The sequence below is a fragment of the Ambystoma mexicanum genome, chromosome 1p (genome assembly GCF_040938575.1).
Source record: "Ambystoma mexicanum isolate Mex_15411 chromosome 1p, UKY_AmexF1_1, whole genome shotgun sequence".
Lineage (NCBI taxonomy): Eukaryota > Metazoa > Chordata > Amphibia > Caudata > Ambystomatidae > Ambystoma > Ambystoma mexicanum.
In genome coordinates, this window is record NC_090921.1 from 1,024,982,707 (window position 1) to 1,024,999,003 (window position 16,297).

Sequence of the window (16,297 nt, forward strand, 5' to 3'; positions counted from 1 at the left end):
GCCTCAAAGCAAAAGGCATCTATTTTCAGTGATGAAATATAATATAATTATAAATTGTCTGTTATTTTACTTTCCAAGTATTTTACTTTCCAAGTATTCAATACAATGTGCATTTGGCAAAAGTCCTTCGAGCCGGATTTGAAACAGCGACCTAAGGATGCCTGTTTTACCACTACAGTCCCACGCTCTACCAACTGAGCTATCGAAGGCTTGGCAAATCGTTCTCTAGCAAACTCAATACGAGCTTCCACTTCAACCGTCGACTTGTAAACATCTCTTGCAATTCGTGCAAAATACTACAAATTTGGCTTGTGAGGTTCCCGAATTGAGTAAAAGCACATCAGTTCCCAATTAAAAAAATGACCCCCTCCGCAGTCTCCCGCATGTTAATGACCACCATACTAAGGGGGAAAAGTTGAAAGGCGGCGCCTCACAGGCCATCTCCTCAGAGTATTCAGCCGTGTTGGGCCTTGACAATATTTTAATATCTTGGATGGTGTATAGTGTTCTCTCATTTCCCTTGAGAAATCAAGATTGTCAAGGGGATTCTGCTGTGTTGCCAGTTCATAGCAAGAGATGGGGATCCAAAACACCTGACAGGAAACCAATGAAGATTCGTGTTGGACAGAAAAATAACGTGGCCACAGCCTCAAAGCAAAAGGCATCTATTTTCAGTGATGAAATATAATATAATTATAAATTATCTGTTATTTTACTTTCCAAGTGTTTTACTTTCCAAGTATTCAATAAAATGTGCATTTGGCAAAAGTCCTTTGAGCCGGATTTGAACCAGCAACCTAAGGATGCCTGTTTTACCACTACAGTCCTCCGCTCTACCAACTGAGCTATCAAAGGCTTGGCAAATCAACTCTAGCAAACTCAATACGAGCTTCCACTTCAACCGTCGACTTGTAAACATCTCTTGCAATTCGTGCAAAATACTACAAATTTGGCTTGTGAGGTTCCCGAATTGAGTAAAAGCACATCAGTTCCCAATTAAAAAAATGACCCCCTCCGCAGTCTCCCGCATGTTACTGACCACCATACTAAGGGGGAAAAGTTGAAAGGCGGCACCTCACAGGCCATCTCCTCAGAGTATTCAGCCGCGTTGGGCCTTGACAATATTTTAATATCTTGGATGGTGTATAGTGTTCTCTCATTTCTCTTGAGAAATCAAGATTGTCAAGGGGATTCTGCTGTTTTGCCAGTTCATAGCAAGAGATGGGGATCCAAAACACCTCACAGGAAACCAATGAAGATTCGTGTTGGACAGAAAAATAACGTGGTCACAGCCTCAAAGCAAAAGGCATCTATTTTCAGTGATGAAATATAATATAATTATAAATTGTCTGTTATTTTACTTTCCAAGTATTTTACTTTCCAAGTATTCAATAAAATGTGCATTTGGCAAAAGTCCTTTGAGCCGGATTTGAACCAGCGACCTAAGGATGCCTGTTTTACCACTACAGTCCTCCGCTCTACCAACTGAGCTATCGAAGGCTTGGCAAATCAGTCTCTAGCAAGCTCAATACGAGCTTCCACTTCAACCGTCGACATTCAAACATCTCTTGCAATTCGTGCAAAATACTACAAATTTGGCTTGTGAGGTTCCCGAATTGAGTAAAAGCACATCAGTTCACAATTAAAAAAATGACCCCCTCCGCAGTGTCCCGCATGTTACTGACCACCATACAAAGGAGGAAAAGTTGAAAGGCGGCGCCTCACAGGCCATCTCCTCAGAGTATTCATCAGTGTTCGGCCTTGACAATATTTTAATATCTTGGATGGTGTATAGTGTTCTCCCATTTCCCTTGAGAAATCAAGATTGTCAAGGGGATTCTGCTGTTTTGTCAGTTCATAGCAAGAGATGGGGATCCAAAATACCTCACAGGAAAACAACGAAGATTGGTGTCGGACAGAAAAATAACGTGGCCACAGCCTCAAAGCAAAAGGCATCTATTTTCAGTGATGAAATATAATATAATTATAAATTGTCTGTTATTTTACTTTCCAAGTATTTTACTTTCCAAGTATTCAATACAATGTGCATTTGGCAAAAGTCCTTCGAGCCGGATTTGAAACAGCGACCTAAGGATGCCTGTTTTACCACTACAGTCCCACGCTCTACCAACTGAGCTATCGAAGGCTTGGCAAATCGTTCTCTAGCAAACTCAATACGAGCTTCCACTTCAACCGTCGACTTGTAAACATCTCTTGCAATTCGTGCAAAATACTACAAATTTGGCTTGTGAGGTTCCCGAATTGAGTAAAAGCACATCAGTTCCCAATTAAAAAAATGACCCCCTCCGCAGTCTCCCGCATGTTAATGACCACCATACTAAGGGGGAAAAGTTGAAAGGCGGCGCCTCACAGGCCATCTCCTCAGAGTATTCAGCCGTGTTGGGCCTTGACAATATTTTAATATCTTGGATGGTGTATAGTGTTCTCTCATTTCCCTTGAGAAATCAAGATTGTCAAGGGGATTCTGCTGTGTTGCCAGTTCATAGCAAGAGATGGGGATCCAAAACACCTGACAGGAAACCAATGAAGATTCGTGTTGGACAGAAAAATAACGTGGCCACAGCCTCAAAGCAAAAGGCATCTATTTTCAGTGATGAAATATAATATAATTATAAATTATCTGTTATTTTACTTTCCAAGTGTTTTACTTTCCAAGTATTCAATAAAATGTGCATTTGGCAAAAGTCCTTTGAGCCGGATTTGAACCAGCAACCTAAGGATGCCTGTTTTACCACTACAGTCCTCCGCTCTACCAACTGAGCTATCAAAGGCTTGGCAAATCAACTCTAGCAAACTCAATACGAGCTTCCACTTCAACCGTCGACTTGTAAACATCTCTTGCAATTCGTGCAAAATACTACAAATTTGGCTTGTGAGGTTCCCGAATTGAGTAAAAGCACATCAGTTCCCAATTAAAAAAATGACCCCCTCCGCAGTCTCCCGCATGTTAATGACCACCATACTAAGGGGGAAAAGTTGAAAGGCGGCGCCTCACAGGCCATCTCCTCAGAGTATTCAGCCGTGTTGGGCCTTGACAATATTTTAATATCTTGGATGGTGTATAGTGTTCTCTCATTTCCCTTGAGAAATCAAGATTGTCAAGGGGATTCTGCTGTTTTGCCAGTTCATAGCAAGAGATGGGGATCCAAAACACCTGACAGGAAACCAATGAAGATTCGTGTTGGACAGAAAAATAACGTGGCCACAGCCTCAAAGCAAAAGGCATCTATTTTCAGTGATGAAATATAATATAATTATAAATTATCTGTTATTTTACTTTCCAAGTATTTTACTTTCCAAGTATTCAATAAAATGTGCATTTGGCAAAAGTCCTTTGAGCCGGATTTGAACCAGCGACCTAAGGATGCCTGTTTTACCACTACAGTCCTCCGCTCTACCAACTGAGCTATCAAAGGCTTGGCAAATCAACTCTAGCAAACTCAATACGAGCTTCCACTTCAACCGTCGACTTGTAAACATCTCTTGCAATTCGTGCAAAATACTACAAATTTGGCTTGTGAGGTTCCCGAATTGAGTAAAAGCACATCAGTTCACAATTAAAAAAATGACCCCCTCCGCAGTCGCCCGCATGTTACTGACCACCATACTAAGGGGGAAAAGTTGAAAGGCGGCACCTCACAGGCCATCTCCTCAGAGTATTCAGCCGCGTTGGGCCTTGACAATATTTTAATATCTTGGATGGTGTATAGTGTTCTCTCATTTCTCTTGAGAAATCAAGATTGTCAAGGGGATTCTGCTGTTTTGCCAGTTCATAGCAAGAGATGGGGATCCAAAACACCTCACAGGAAACCAATGAAGATTCGTGTTGGACAGAAAAATAACGTGGTCACAGCCTCAAAGCAAAAGGCATCTATTTTCAGTGATGAAATATAATATAATTATAAATTGTCTGTTATTTTACTTTCCAAGTATTTTACTTTCCAAGTATTCAATAAAATGTGCATTTGGCAAAAGTCCTTCGAGCCGGATTTGAACCAGCGACCTAAGGATGCCTGTTTTACCACTACAGTCCTCTGCTCTACCAACTGAGCTATCGAAGGCTTGGCAAATCAGTCTCTAGCAAGCTCAATACGAGCTTCTACTTCAACCGTCTACATTCAAACATCTCTTGCAATTCGTGCAAAATACTACAAATTTGGCTTGTGAGGTTCCCGAATTGAGTAAAAGCACATCAGTTCACAATTAAAAAAATGACCCCCTCCGCAGTGTCCCGCATGTTACTGACCACCATACAAAGGAGGAAAAGTTGAAAGGCGGCGCCTCACAGGCCATCTCCTCAGAGTATTCATCAGTGTTCGGCCTTGACAATATTTTAATATCTTGGATGGTGTATAGTGTTCTCCCATTTCCCTTGAGAAATCAAGATTGTCAAGGGGATTCTGCTGTTTTGCCAGTTCATAGCAAGAGATGGGGATCCAAAACACCTGACAGGAAACCAATGAAGATTCGTGTTGGACAGAAAAATAACGTGGCCACAGCCTCAAAGCAAAAGGCATCTATTTTCAGTGATGAAATATAATATAATTATAAATTGTCTGTTATTTTACTTTCCAAGTATTTCACTTTCCAAGTATTCAATAAAATTTGCATTTGGCAAAAGTCCTTCGAGCAGGATTTGAACCAGCGACCTAAGGATGCCTGTTTTACCACTACAGTCCTCCGCTCTACCAACTGAGCTTTCGAAGGCTTGGCAAATCAATCTCTAGCAAACTCAATACGAGCTTCCACTTCAACCGTCGACTTGTAAACATCTCTTGCAATTCGTGCAAAATACTACAAATTTGGCTTGTGAGGTTCCCGAATTGAGTAAAAGCACATCAGTTCCCAATTAAAAAAATGACCCCCTCCGCAGTCTCCCGCATGTTAATGACCACCATACTAAGGGGGAAAAGTTGAAAGGCGGCGCCTCACAGGCCATCTCCTCAGAGTATTCAGCCGTGTTGGGCCTTGACAATATTTTAATATCTTGGATGGTGTATAGTGTTCTCTCATTTCCCTTGAGAAATCAAGATTGTCAAGGGGATTCTGCTGTTTTGCCAGTTCATAGCAAGAGATGGGGATCCAAAACACCTGACAGGAAACCAATGAAGATTCGTGTTGGACAGAAAAATAACGTGGCCACAGCCTCAAAGCAAAAGGCATCTATTTTCAGTGATGAAATATAATATAATTATAAATTGTCTGTTATTTTACTTTCCAAGTATTTTACTTTCCAAGTATTCAATAAAATGTGCATTTGGCAAAAGTCCTTTGAGCCGGATTTGAACCAGAGACCTACGGATGCCTGTTTTACCACTACAGTCCTCCGCTCTACCAACTGAGCTATCAAAGGCATGACAAATCAACTCTAGCAAACTCAATACGAGCTTCCACTTCAACCGTCGACTTGTAAACATCTCTTGCAATTCGTGCAAAATACTACAAATTTGGCTTGTGAGGTTCCCGAATTGAGTAAAAGCACATCAGTTCACAATTAAAAAAATGACCCCCTCCGCAGTCGCCCGCATGTTACTGACCACCATACTAAGGGGGAAAAGTTGAAAGGCGGCGCCTCACAGGCCATCTCCTCAGAGTATTCAGCCCTGTTGGGCCTTGACAATATTTTAATATCTTGGATGGTGTATAGTGTTCTCTCATTTCCCTTGAGAAATCAAGATTGTCAAGGGGATTCTGCTGTTTTGCCAGTTCATAGCAAGAGATGGGGATCAAAAACACCTGACAGGAAACCAATGAAGATTCGTGTTGGACAGAAAAATAACGTGGCCACAGCCTCAAAGCAAAAGGCATCTATTTTCAGTGATGAAATATAATATAATTATAAATTGTCTGTTATTTTACTTTCCAAGTATTTTACTTTCCAAGTATTCAATAAAATGTGCATTTGGCAAAAGTCCTTTGAGCCGGATTTGAACCAGCGACCTAAGGATGCCTGTTTTACCACTACAGTCCTCTGCTCTACCAACTGAGCTATCGAAGGCTTGGCAAATCAGTCTCTAGCAAGCTCAATACGAGCTTCCACTTCAACCGTCGACATTCAAACATCTCTTGCAATTCGTGCAAAATACTACAAATTTGGCTTGTGAGGTTCCCGAATTGAGTAAAAGCACATCAGTTCACAATTAAAAAAATGACCCCCTCCGCAGTGTCCCGCATGTTACTGACCACCATACAAAGGAGGAAAAGTTGAAAGGCGGCGCCTCACAGGCCATCTCCTCAGAGTATTCATCAGTGTTCGGCCTTGACAATATTTTAATATCTTGGATGGTGTATAGTGTTCTCCCATTTCCCTTGAGAAATCAAGATTGTCAAGGGGATTCTGCTGTTTTGTCAGTTCATAGCAAGAGATGGGGATCCAAAATACCTCACAGGAAACCAACGAAGATTGGTGTCGGACAGAAAAATAACGTGGCCACAGCCTCAAAGCAAAAGGCATCTATTTTCAGTGATGAAATATAATATAATTATAAATTGTCTGTTATTTTACTTTCCAAGTATTTTACTTTCCAAGTATTCAATACAATGTGCATTTGGCAAAAGTCCTTCGAGCCGGATTTGAAACAGCGACCTAAGGATGCCTGTTTTACCACTACAGTCCCACGCTCTACCAACTGAGCTATCGAAGGCTTGGCAAATCGTTCTCTAGCAAACTCAATACGAGCTTCCACTTCAACCGTCGACTTGTAAACATCTCTTGCAATTCGTGCAAAATACTACAAATTTGGCTTGTGAGGTTCCCGAATTGAGTAAAAGCACATCAGTTCCCAATTAAAAAAATGACCCCCTCCGCAGTCTCCCGCATGTTAATGACCACCATACTAAGGGGGAAAAGTTGAAAGGCGGCGCCTCACAGGCCATCTCCTCAGAGTATTCAGCCGTGTTGGGCCTTGACAATATTTTAATATCTTGGATGGTGTATAGTGTTCTCTCATTTCCCTTGAGAAATCAAGATTGTCAAGGGGATTCTGCTGTGTTGCCAGTTCATAGCAAGAGATGGGGATCCAAAACACCTGACAGGAAACCAATGAAGATTCGTGTTGGACAGAAAAATAACGTGGCCACAGCCTCAAAGCAAAAGGCATCTATTTTCAGTGATGAAATATAATATAATTATAAATTATCTGTTATTTTACTTTCCAAGTGTTTTACTTTCCAAGTATTCAATAAAATGTGCATTTGGCAAAAGTCCTTTGAGCCGGATTTGAACCAGCAACCTAAGGATGCCTGTTTTACCACTACAGTCCTCCGCTCTACCAACTGAGCTATCAAAGGCTTGGCAAATCAACTCTAGCAAACTCAATACGAGCTTCCACTTCAACCGTCGACTTGTAAACATCTCTTGCAATTCGTGCAAAATACTACAAATTTGGCTTGTGAGGTTCCCGAATTGAGTAAAAGCACATCAGTTCCCAATTAAAAAAATGACCCCCTCCGCAGTCTCCCGCATGTTAATGACCACCATACTAAGGGGGAAAAGTTGAAAGGCGGCGCCTCACAGGCCATCTCCTCAGAGTATTCAGCCGTGTTGGGCCTTGACAATATTTTAATATCTTGGATGGTGTATAGTGTTCTCTCATTTCCCTTGAGAAATCAAGATTGTCAAGGGGATTCTGCTGTTTTGCCAGTTCATAGCAAGAGATGGGGATCCAAAACACCTGACAGGAAACCAATGAAGATTCGTGTTGGACAGAAAAATAACGTGGCCACAGCCTCAAAGCAAAAGGCATCTATTTTCAGTGATGAAATATAATATAATTATAAATTATCTGTTATTTTGCTTTCCAAGTATTTTACTTTCCAAGTATTCAATAAAATGTGCATTTGGCAAAAGTCCTTTGAGCCGGATTTGAACCAGCGACCTAAGGATGCCTGTTTTACCACTACAGTCCTCCGCTCTACCAACTGAGCTATCAAAGGCTTGGCAAATCAACTCTAGCAAACTCAATACGAGCTTCCACTTCAACCGTCGACTTGTAAACATCTCTTGCAATTCGTGCAAAATACTACAAATTTGGCTTGTGAGGTTCCCGAATTGAGTAAAAGCACATCAGTTCACAATTAAAAAAATGACCCCCTCCGCAGTCGCCCGCATGTTACTGACCACCATACTAAGGGGGAAAAGTTGAAAGGCGGCACCTCACAGGCCATCTCCTCAGAGTATTCAGCCGCGTTGGGCCTTGACAATATTTTAATATCTTGGATGGTGTATAGTGTTCTCTCATTTCTCTTGAGAAATCAAGATTGTCAAGGGGATTCTGCTGTTTTGCCAGTTCATAGCAAGAGATGGGGATCCAAAACACCTCACAGGAAACCAATGAAGATTCGTGTTGGACAGAAAAATAACGTGGTCACAGCCTCAAAGCAAAAGGCATCTATTTTCAGTGATGAAATATAATATAATTATAAATTGTCTGTTATTTTACTTTCCAAGTATTTTACTTTCCAAGTATTCAATAAAATGTGCATTTGGCAAAAGTCCTTCGAGCCGGATTTGAACCAGCGACCTAAGGATGCCTGTTTTACCACTACAGTCCTCTGCTCTACCAACTGAGCTATCGAAGGCTTGGCAAATCAGTCTCTAGCAAGCTCAATACGAGCTTCTACTTCAACCGTCTACATTCAAACATCTCTTGCAATTCGTGCAAAATACTACAAATTTGGCTTGTGAGGTTCCCGAATTGAGTAAAAGCACATCAGTTCACAATTAAAAAAATGACCCCCTCCGCAGTGTCCCGCATGTTACTGACCACCATACAAAGGAGGAAAAGTTGAAAGGCGGCGCCTCACAGGCCATCTCCTCAGAGTATTCATCAGTGTTCGGCCTTGACAATATTTTAATATCTTGGATGGTGTATAGTGTTCTCCCATTTCCCTTGAGAAATCAAGATTGTCAAGGGGATTCTGCTGTTTTGCCAGTTCATAGCAAGAGATGGGGATCCGAAACACCTCACAGGCAACCAATGAAGATTGGTGTTGGACAGAAACATAACGTGGCCACAGCCTCAAAGCAAAAGGCATCTATTTTCAGTGATGAAATATAATATAATTATAAATTGTCTGTTATTTTATTTTCCAAGTATTTCACTTTCCAAGTATTCAATAAAATTTGCATTTGGCAAAAGTCCTTCGAGCAGGATTTGAACCAGCAACCTAAGGATGCCTGTTTTACCACTACAGTCCTCCGCTCTACCAACTGAGCTTTCGAAGGCTTGGCAAATCAATCTCTAGCAAACTCAATACGAGCTTCCACTTCAACCGTCGACTTGTAAACATCTCTTGCAATTCGTGCAAAATACTACAAATTTGGCTTGTGAGGTTCCCGAATTGAGTAAAAGCACATCAGTTCCCAATTAAAAAAATGACCCCCTCCGCAGTCTCCCGCATGTTAATGACCACCATACTAAGGGGGAAAAGTTGAAAGGCGGCGCCTCACAGGCCATCTCCTCAGAGTATTCAGCCGTGTTGGGCCTTGACAATATTTTAATATCTTGGATGGTGTATAGTGTTCTCTCATTTCCCTTGAGAAATCAAGATTGTCAAGGGGATTCTGCTGTTTTGCCAGTTCATAGCAAGAGATGGGGATCCAAAACACCTGACAGGAAACCAATGAAGATTCGTGTTGGACAGAAAAATAACGTGGCCACAGCCTCAAAGCAAAAGGCATCTATTTTCAGTGATGAAATATAATATAATTATAAATTGTCTGTTATTTTACTTTCCAAGTATTTTACTTTCCAAGTATTCAATAAAATGTGCATTTGGCAAAAGTCCTTTGAGCCTGATTTGAACCAGAGACCTACGGATGCCTGTTTTACCACTGCAGTCCTCCGCTCTACCAACTGAGCTATCAAAGGCATGACAAATCAACTCTAGCAAACTCAATACGAGCTTCCACTTCAACCGTCGACTTGTAAACATCTCTTGCAATTCGTGCAAAATACTACAAATTTGGCTTGTGAGGTTCCCGAATTGAGTAAAAGCACATCAGTTCACAATTAAAAAAATGACCCCCTCCGCAGTCGCCCGCATGTTACTGACCACCATACTAAGGGGGAAAAGTTGAAAGGCGGCGCCTCACAGGCCATCTCCTCAGAGTATTCAGCCCTGTTGGGCCTTGACAATATTTTAATATCTTGGATGGTGTATAGTGTTCTCTCATTTCCCTTGAGAAATCAAGATTGTCAAGGGGATTCTGCTGTTTTGCCAGTTCATAGCAAGAGATGGGGATCAAAAACACCTGACAGGAAACCAATGAAGATTCGTGTTGGACAGAAAAATAACGTGGCCACAGCCTCAAAGCAAAAGGCATCTATTTTCAGTGATGAAATATAATATAATTATAAATTGTCTGTTATTTTACTTTCCAAGTATTTTACTTTCCAAGTATTCAATAAAATGTGCATTTGGCAAAAGTCCTTTGAGCCGGATTTGAACCAGCGACCTAAGGATGCCTGTTTTACCACTACAGTCCACCGCTCTACCAACTGAGCTATCGAAGGCTTGGCAAATCAGTCTCTAGCAAGCTCAATACGAGCTTCCACTTCAACCGTCGACATTCAAACATCTCTTGCAATTCGTGCAAAATACTACAAATTTGGCTTGTGAGGTTCCCGAATTGAGTAAAAGCACATCAGTTCACAATTAAAAAAATGACCCCCTCCGCAGTGTCCCGCATGTTACTGACCACCATACAAAGGAGGAAAAGTTGAAAGGCGGCGCCTCACAGGCCATCTCCTCAGAGTATTCATCAGTGTTCGGCCTTGACAATATTTTAATATCTTGGATGGTGTATAGTGTTCTCCCATTTCCCTTGAGAAATCAAGATTGTCAAGGGGATTCTGCTGTTTTGTCAGTTCATAGCAAGAGATGGGGATCCAAAATACCTCACAGGAAACCAACGAAGATTGGTGTCGGACAGAAAAATAACGTGGCCACAGCCTCAAAGCAAAAGGCATCTATTTTCAGTGATGAAATATAATATAATTATAAATTGTCTGTTATTTTACTTTCCAAGTATTTTACTTTCCAAGTATTCAATACAATGTGCATTTGGCAAAAGTCCTTCGAGCCGGATTTGAAACAGCGACCTAAGGATGCCTGTTTTACCACTACAGTCCCACGCTCTACCAACTGAGCTATCGAAGGCTTGGCAAATCGATCTCTAGCAAACTCAATACGAGCTTCCACTTCAACCGTTGACTTGTAAACATCTCTTGCAATTCGTGCAAAATACTACAAATTTGGCTTGTGAGGTTCCCGAATTGAGTAAAAGCACATCAGTTCCCAATTGAAAAAATAACCCCCTCCGCAGTCTCCCGCATGTTAATGACCACCATACTAAGGGGGAAAAGTTGAAAGGCGGCGCCTCACAGGCCATCTCCTCAGAGTATTCAGCCGTGTTGGGCCTTGACAATATTTTAATATCTTGGATGGTGTATAGTGTTCTCTCATTTCCCTTGAGAAATCAAGATTGTCAAGGGGATTCTGCTGTTTTGCCAGTTCATAGCAAGAGATGGGGATCCAAAACACCTGACAGGAAACCAATGAAGATTCGTGTTGGACAGAAAAATAACGTGGCCACAGCCTCAAAGCAAAAGGCATCTATTTGCAGTGATGAAATATAATATAATTATAAATTATCTGTTATTTTACTTTCCAAGTATTTTACTTTCCAAGTATTCAATAAAATGTGCATTTGGCAAAAGTCCTTTGAGCCGGATTTGAACCAGCGACCTAAGGATGCCTGTTTTACCACTACAGTCCTCCGCTCTACCAACTGAGCTATCAAAGGCTTGGCAAATCAACTCTAGCAAACTCAATACGAGCTTCCACTTCAACCGTCGACTTGTAAACATCTCTTGCAATTCGTGCAAAATACTACAAATTTGGCTTGTGAGGTTCCCGAATTGAGTAAAAGCACATCAGTTCCCAATTAAAAAAATGACCCCCTCCGCAGTCTCCCGCATGTTAATGACCACCATACTAAGGGGGAAAAGTTGAAAGGCGGCGCCTCACAGGCCATCTCCTCAGAGTATTCAGCCGTGTTGGGCCTTGACAATATTTTAATATCTTGGATGGTGTATAGTGTTCTCTCATTTCCCTTGAGAAATCAAGATTGTCAAGGGGATTCTGCTGTTTTGCCAGTTCATAGCAAGAGATGGGGATCCAAAACACCTGACAGGAAACCAATGAAGATTTGTGTTGGACAGAAAAATAACGTGGCCACAGCCTCAAAGCAAAAGGCATCTATTTTCAGTGATGAAATATAATATAATTATAAATTATCTGTTATTTTACTTTCCAAGTATTTTACTTTCCAAGTATTCAATAAAATGTGCATTTGGCAAAAGTCCTTTGAGCCGGATTTGAACCAGCGACCTAAGGATGCCTGTTTTACCACTACAGTCCTCCGCTCTACCAACTGAGCTATCAAAGGCTTGGCAAATCAACTCTAGCAAACTCAATACGAGCTTCCACTTCAACCGTCGACTTGTAAACATCTCTTGCAATTCGTGCAAAATACTACAAATTTGGCTTGTGAGGTTCCCGAATTGAGTAAAAGCACATCAGTTCACAATTAAAAAATGACCCCCTCCGCAGTGTCCCGCATGTTACTGACCACCATACAAAGGAGGAAAAGTTGAAAGGCGGCGCCTCACAGGCCATCTCCTCAGAGTATTCATCAGTGTTCGGCCTTGACAATATTTTAATATCTTGGATGGTGTATAGTGTTCTCCCATTTCCCTTGAGAAATCAAGATTGTCAAGGGGATTCTGCTGTTTTGCCAGTTCATAGCAAGAGATGGGGATCCGAAACACCTCACAGGCAACCAATGAAGATTGGTGTTGGACAGAAACATAACGTGGCCACAGCCTCAAAGCAAAAGGCATCTATTTTCAGTGATGAAATATAATATAATTATAAATTGTCTGTTATTTTATTTTCCAAGTATTTCACTTTCCAAGTATTCAATAAAATTTGCATTTGGCAAAAGTCCTTCGAGCCGGATTTGAACCAGCGACCTAAGGATGCCTGTTTTACCACTACAGTCCTCTGCTCTACCAACTGAGCTTTCGAAGGCTTGGCAAATCAATCTCTAGCAAACTCAATACGAGCTTCCACTTCAACCGTCGACTTGTAAACATCTCTTGCAATTCGTGCAAAATACTACAAATTTGGCTTGTGAGGTTCCCGAATTGAGTAAAAGCACATCAGTTCCCAATTAAAAAAATGACCCCCTCCGCAGTCTCCCGCATGTTAATGACCACCATACTAAGGGGGAAAAGTTGAAAGGCGGCGCCTCACAGGCCATCTCCTCAGAGTATTCAGCCGTGTTGGGCCTTGACAATATTTTAATATCTTGGATGGTGTATAGTGTTCTCTCATTTCCCTTGAGAAATCAAGATTGTCAAGGGGATTCTGCTGTTTTGCCAGTTCATAGCAAGAGATGGGGATCCAAAACACCTGACAGGAAACCAATGAAGATTCGTGTTGGACAGAAAAATAACGTGGCCACAGCCTCAAAGCAAAAGGCATCTATTTTCAGTGATGAAATATAATATAATTATAAATTGTCTGTTATTTTACTTTCCAAGTATTTTACTTTCCAAGTATTCAATAAAATGTGCATTTGGCAAAAGTCCTTTGAGCCGGATTTGAACCAGCGACCTAAGGATGCCTGTTTTACCACTACAGTCCTCCGCTCTACCAACTGAGCTATCGAAGGCTTGGCAAATCAACTCTAGCAAACTGAATACGAGCTTCCACTTCAACCGTCGACTTGTAAACATCTCTTGCAATTCGTGCAAAATACTACAAATTTGGCTTGTGAGGTTCCCGAATTGAGTAAAAGCACATCAGTTCACAATTAAAAAAATGACCCCCTCCGCAGTCGCCCGCATGTTACTGACCACCATACTAAGGGGGAAAAGCTGAAAGGCGGCACCTCACAGGCCATCTCCTCAGAGTATTCAGCCGCGTTGGGCCTTGACAATATTTTAATATCTTGGATGGTGTATAGTGTTCTCTCATTTCTCTTGAGAAATCAAGATTGTCAAGGGGATTCTGCTGTTTTGCCAGTTCATAGCAAGAGATGGGGATCCAAAACACCTCATAGGAAACCAATGAAGATTCGTGTTGGACAGAAAAATAACGTGGTCACAGCCTCAAAGCAAAAGGCATCTATTTTCAGTGATGAAATATAATATAATTATAAATTGTCTGTTATTTTACTTTCCAAGTATTTTACTTTCCAAGTATTCAATAAAATGTGCATTTGGCAAAAGTCCTTCGAGCCGGATTTGAACCAGCAACCTAAGGATGCCTGTTTTACCACTACAGTCCTCCGCTCTACCAACTGAGCTATCGAAGGCTTGGCAAATCAGTCTCTAGCAAGCTCAATACGAGCTTCCACTTCAACCGTCGACATTCAAACATCTCTTGCAATTCGTGCAAAATACTACAAATTTGGCTTGTGAGGTTCCCGAATTGAGTAAAAGCACATCAGTTCCCAATTAAAAAAATGACCCCCTCCGCAGTCTCCCGCATGTTACTGACCACCATACAAAGGAGGAAAAGTTGAAAGGCGGCGCCTCACAGGCCATCTCCTCAGAGTATTCAGCCCTGTTGGGCCTTGACAATATTTTAATATCTTGGATGGTGTATAGTGTTCTCTCATTTCCCTTGAGAAATCAAGATTGTCAAGGGGATTCTGCTGTTTTGCCAGTTCATAGCAAGAGATGGGGATCAAAAACACCTGACAGGAAACCAATGAAGATTCGTGTTGGACAGAAAAATAACGTGGCCACAGCCTCAAAGCAAAAGGCATCTATTTTCAGTGATGAAATATAATATAATTATAAATTGTCTGTTATTTTACTTTCCAAGTATTTTACTTTCCAAGTATTCAATAAAATGTGCATTTGGCAAAAGTCCTTTGAGCCGGATTTGAACCAGCGACCTAAGGATGCCTGTTTTACCACTACAGTCCTCCGCTCTACCAACTGAGCTATCAAAGGCTTGGCAAATCAACTCTAGCAAACTCAATACGAGCTTCCACTTCAACCGTCGACTTGTAAACATCTCTTGCAATTCGTGCAAAATACTACAAATTTGGCTTGTGAGGTTCCCGAATTGAGTAAAAGCACATCAGTTCACAATTAAAAAAATGACCCCCTCCGCAGTCGCCCGCATGTTACTGACCACCATACTAAGGGGGAAAAGTTGAAAGGCGGCACCTCACAGGCCATCTCCTCAGAGTATTCAGCCGCGTTGGGCCTTGACAATATTTTAATATCTTGGATGGTGTATAGTGTTCTCTCATTTCTCTTGAGAAATCAAGATTGTCAAGGGGATTCTGCTGTTTTGCCAGTTCATAGCAAGAGATGGGGATCCAAAACACCTCACAGGAAACCAATGAAGATTCGTGTTGGACAGAAAAATAACGTGGTCACAGCCTCAAAGCAAAAGGCATCTATTTTCAGTGATGAAATATAATATAATTATAAATTGTCTGTTATTTTACTTTCCAAGTATTTTACTTTCCAAGTATTCAATAAAATGTGCATTTGGCAAAAGTCCTTCGAGCCGGATTTGAACCAGCGACCTAAGGATGCCTGTTTTACCACTACAGTCCTCTGCTCTACCAACTGAGCTATCGAAGGCTTGGCAAATCAGTCTCTAGCAAGCTTAATACGAGCTTCTACTTCAACCGTCTACATTCAAACATCTCTTGCAATTCGTGCAAAATACTACAAATTTGGCTTGTGAGGTTCCCGAATTGAGTAAAAGCACATCAGTTCACAATTAAAAAAATGACCCCCTCCGCAGTGTCCCGCATGTTACTGACCACCATACAAAGGAGGAAAAGTTGAAAGGCGGCGCCTCACAGGCCATCTCCTCAGAGTATTCATCAGTGTTCGGCCTTGACAATATTTTAATATCTTGGATGGTGTATAGTGTTCTCCCATTTCCCTTGAGAAATCAAGATTGTCAAGGGGATTCTGCTGTTTTGCCAGTTCATAGCAAGAGATGGGGATCCGAAACACCTCACAGGCAACCAATGAAGATTGGTGTTGGACAGAAACATAACGTGGCCACAGCCTCAAAGCAAAAGGCATCTATTTTCAGTGATGAAATATAATATAATTATAAATTGTCTGTTATTTTATTTTCCAAGTATTTCACTTTCCAAGTATTCAATAAAATTTGCATTTGGCAAAAGTCCTTCGAGCAGGATTTGAACCAGCGACCTAAGGAT

General features: G+C 41.3%; 12 non-coding genes across 12 annotated transcripts; all 12 read right to left on the minus strand.

The window, feature by feature from the left end:
- Positions 1-769: 769 nt before the first annotated feature.
- Positions 770-855, minus strand: TRNAY-GUA (transfer RNA tyrosine (anticodon GUA)). The gene is given in 2 exon segments: positions 770-805; positions 819-855. It is a non-coding gene; the product is annotated as a tRNA-Tyr (tRNA).
- Positions 856-2,706: 1,851 nt separating this feature from the next.
- Positions 2,707-2,792, minus strand: TRNAY-GUA (transfer RNA tyrosine (anticodon GUA)). The gene is given in 2 exon segments: positions 2,707-2,742; positions 2,756-2,792. It is a non-coding gene; the product is annotated as a tRNA-Tyr (tRNA).
- A 559-nt stretch (positions 2,793-3,351) lies between these two features.
- TRNAY-GUA (transfer RNA tyrosine (anticodon GUA)) lies at positions 3,352-3,437 on the minus strand. The gene is given in 2 exon segments: positions 3,352-3,387; positions 3,401-3,437. It is a non-coding gene; the product is annotated as a tRNA-Tyr (tRNA).
- A 559-nt stretch (positions 3,438-3,996) lies between these two features.
- Positions 3,997-4,082, minus strand: TRNAY-GUA (transfer RNA tyrosine (anticodon GUA)). The gene is given in 2 exon segments: positions 3,997-4,032; positions 4,046-4,082. It is a non-coding gene; the product is annotated as a tRNA-Tyr (tRNA).
- A 3,143-nt stretch (positions 4,083-7,225) lies between these two features.
- Positions 7,226-7,311, minus strand: TRNAY-GUA (transfer RNA tyrosine (anticodon GUA)). The gene is given in 2 exon segments: positions 7,226-7,261; positions 7,275-7,311. It is a non-coding gene; the product is annotated as a tRNA-Tyr (tRNA).
- A 559-nt stretch (positions 7,312-7,870) lies between these two features.
- TRNAY-GUA (transfer RNA tyrosine (anticodon GUA)) lies at positions 7,871-7,956 on the minus strand. Its single transcript is given in 2 exon segments — positions 7,871-7,906; positions 7,920-7,956. It is a non-coding gene; the product is annotated as a tRNA-Tyr (tRNA).
- A 559-nt stretch (positions 7,957-8,515) lies between these two features.
- Positions 8,516-8,601, minus strand: TRNAY-GUA (transfer RNA tyrosine (anticodon GUA)). The gene is given in 2 exon segments: positions 8,516-8,551; positions 8,565-8,601. It is a non-coding gene; the product is annotated as a tRNA-Tyr (tRNA).
- Positions 8,602-11,744: 3,143 nt separating this feature from the next.
- TRNAY-GUA (transfer RNA tyrosine (anticodon GUA)) lies at positions 11,745-11,830 on the minus strand. Its single transcript is given in 2 exon segments — positions 11,745-11,780; positions 11,794-11,830. It is a non-coding gene; the product is annotated as a tRNA-Tyr (tRNA).
- Positions 11,831-12,389: 559 nt separating this feature from the next.
- Positions 12,390-12,475, minus strand: TRNAY-GUA (transfer RNA tyrosine (anticodon GUA)). The gene is given in 2 exon segments: positions 12,390-12,425; positions 12,439-12,475. It is a non-coding gene; the product is annotated as a tRNA-Tyr (tRNA).
- Positions 12,476-14,324: 1,849 nt separating this feature from the next.
- TRNAY-GUA (transfer RNA tyrosine (anticodon GUA)) lies at positions 14,325-14,410 on the minus strand. Its single transcript is given in 2 exon segments — positions 14,325-14,360; positions 14,374-14,410. It is a non-coding gene; the product is annotated as a tRNA-Tyr (tRNA).
- A 560-nt stretch (positions 14,411-14,970) lies between these two features.
- Positions 14,971-15,056, minus strand: TRNAY-GUA (transfer RNA tyrosine (anticodon GUA)). The gene is given in 2 exon segments: positions 14,971-15,006; positions 15,020-15,056. It is a non-coding gene; the product is annotated as a tRNA-Tyr (tRNA).
- A 559-nt stretch (positions 15,057-15,615) lies between these two features.
- On the minus strand, positions 15,616-15,701 carry TRNAY-GUA (transfer RNA tyrosine (anticodon GUA)). Its single transcript is given in 2 exon segments — positions 15,616-15,651; positions 15,665-15,701. It is a non-coding gene; the product is annotated as a tRNA-Tyr (tRNA).
- Positions 15,702-16,297: the final 596 nt, after the last annotated feature.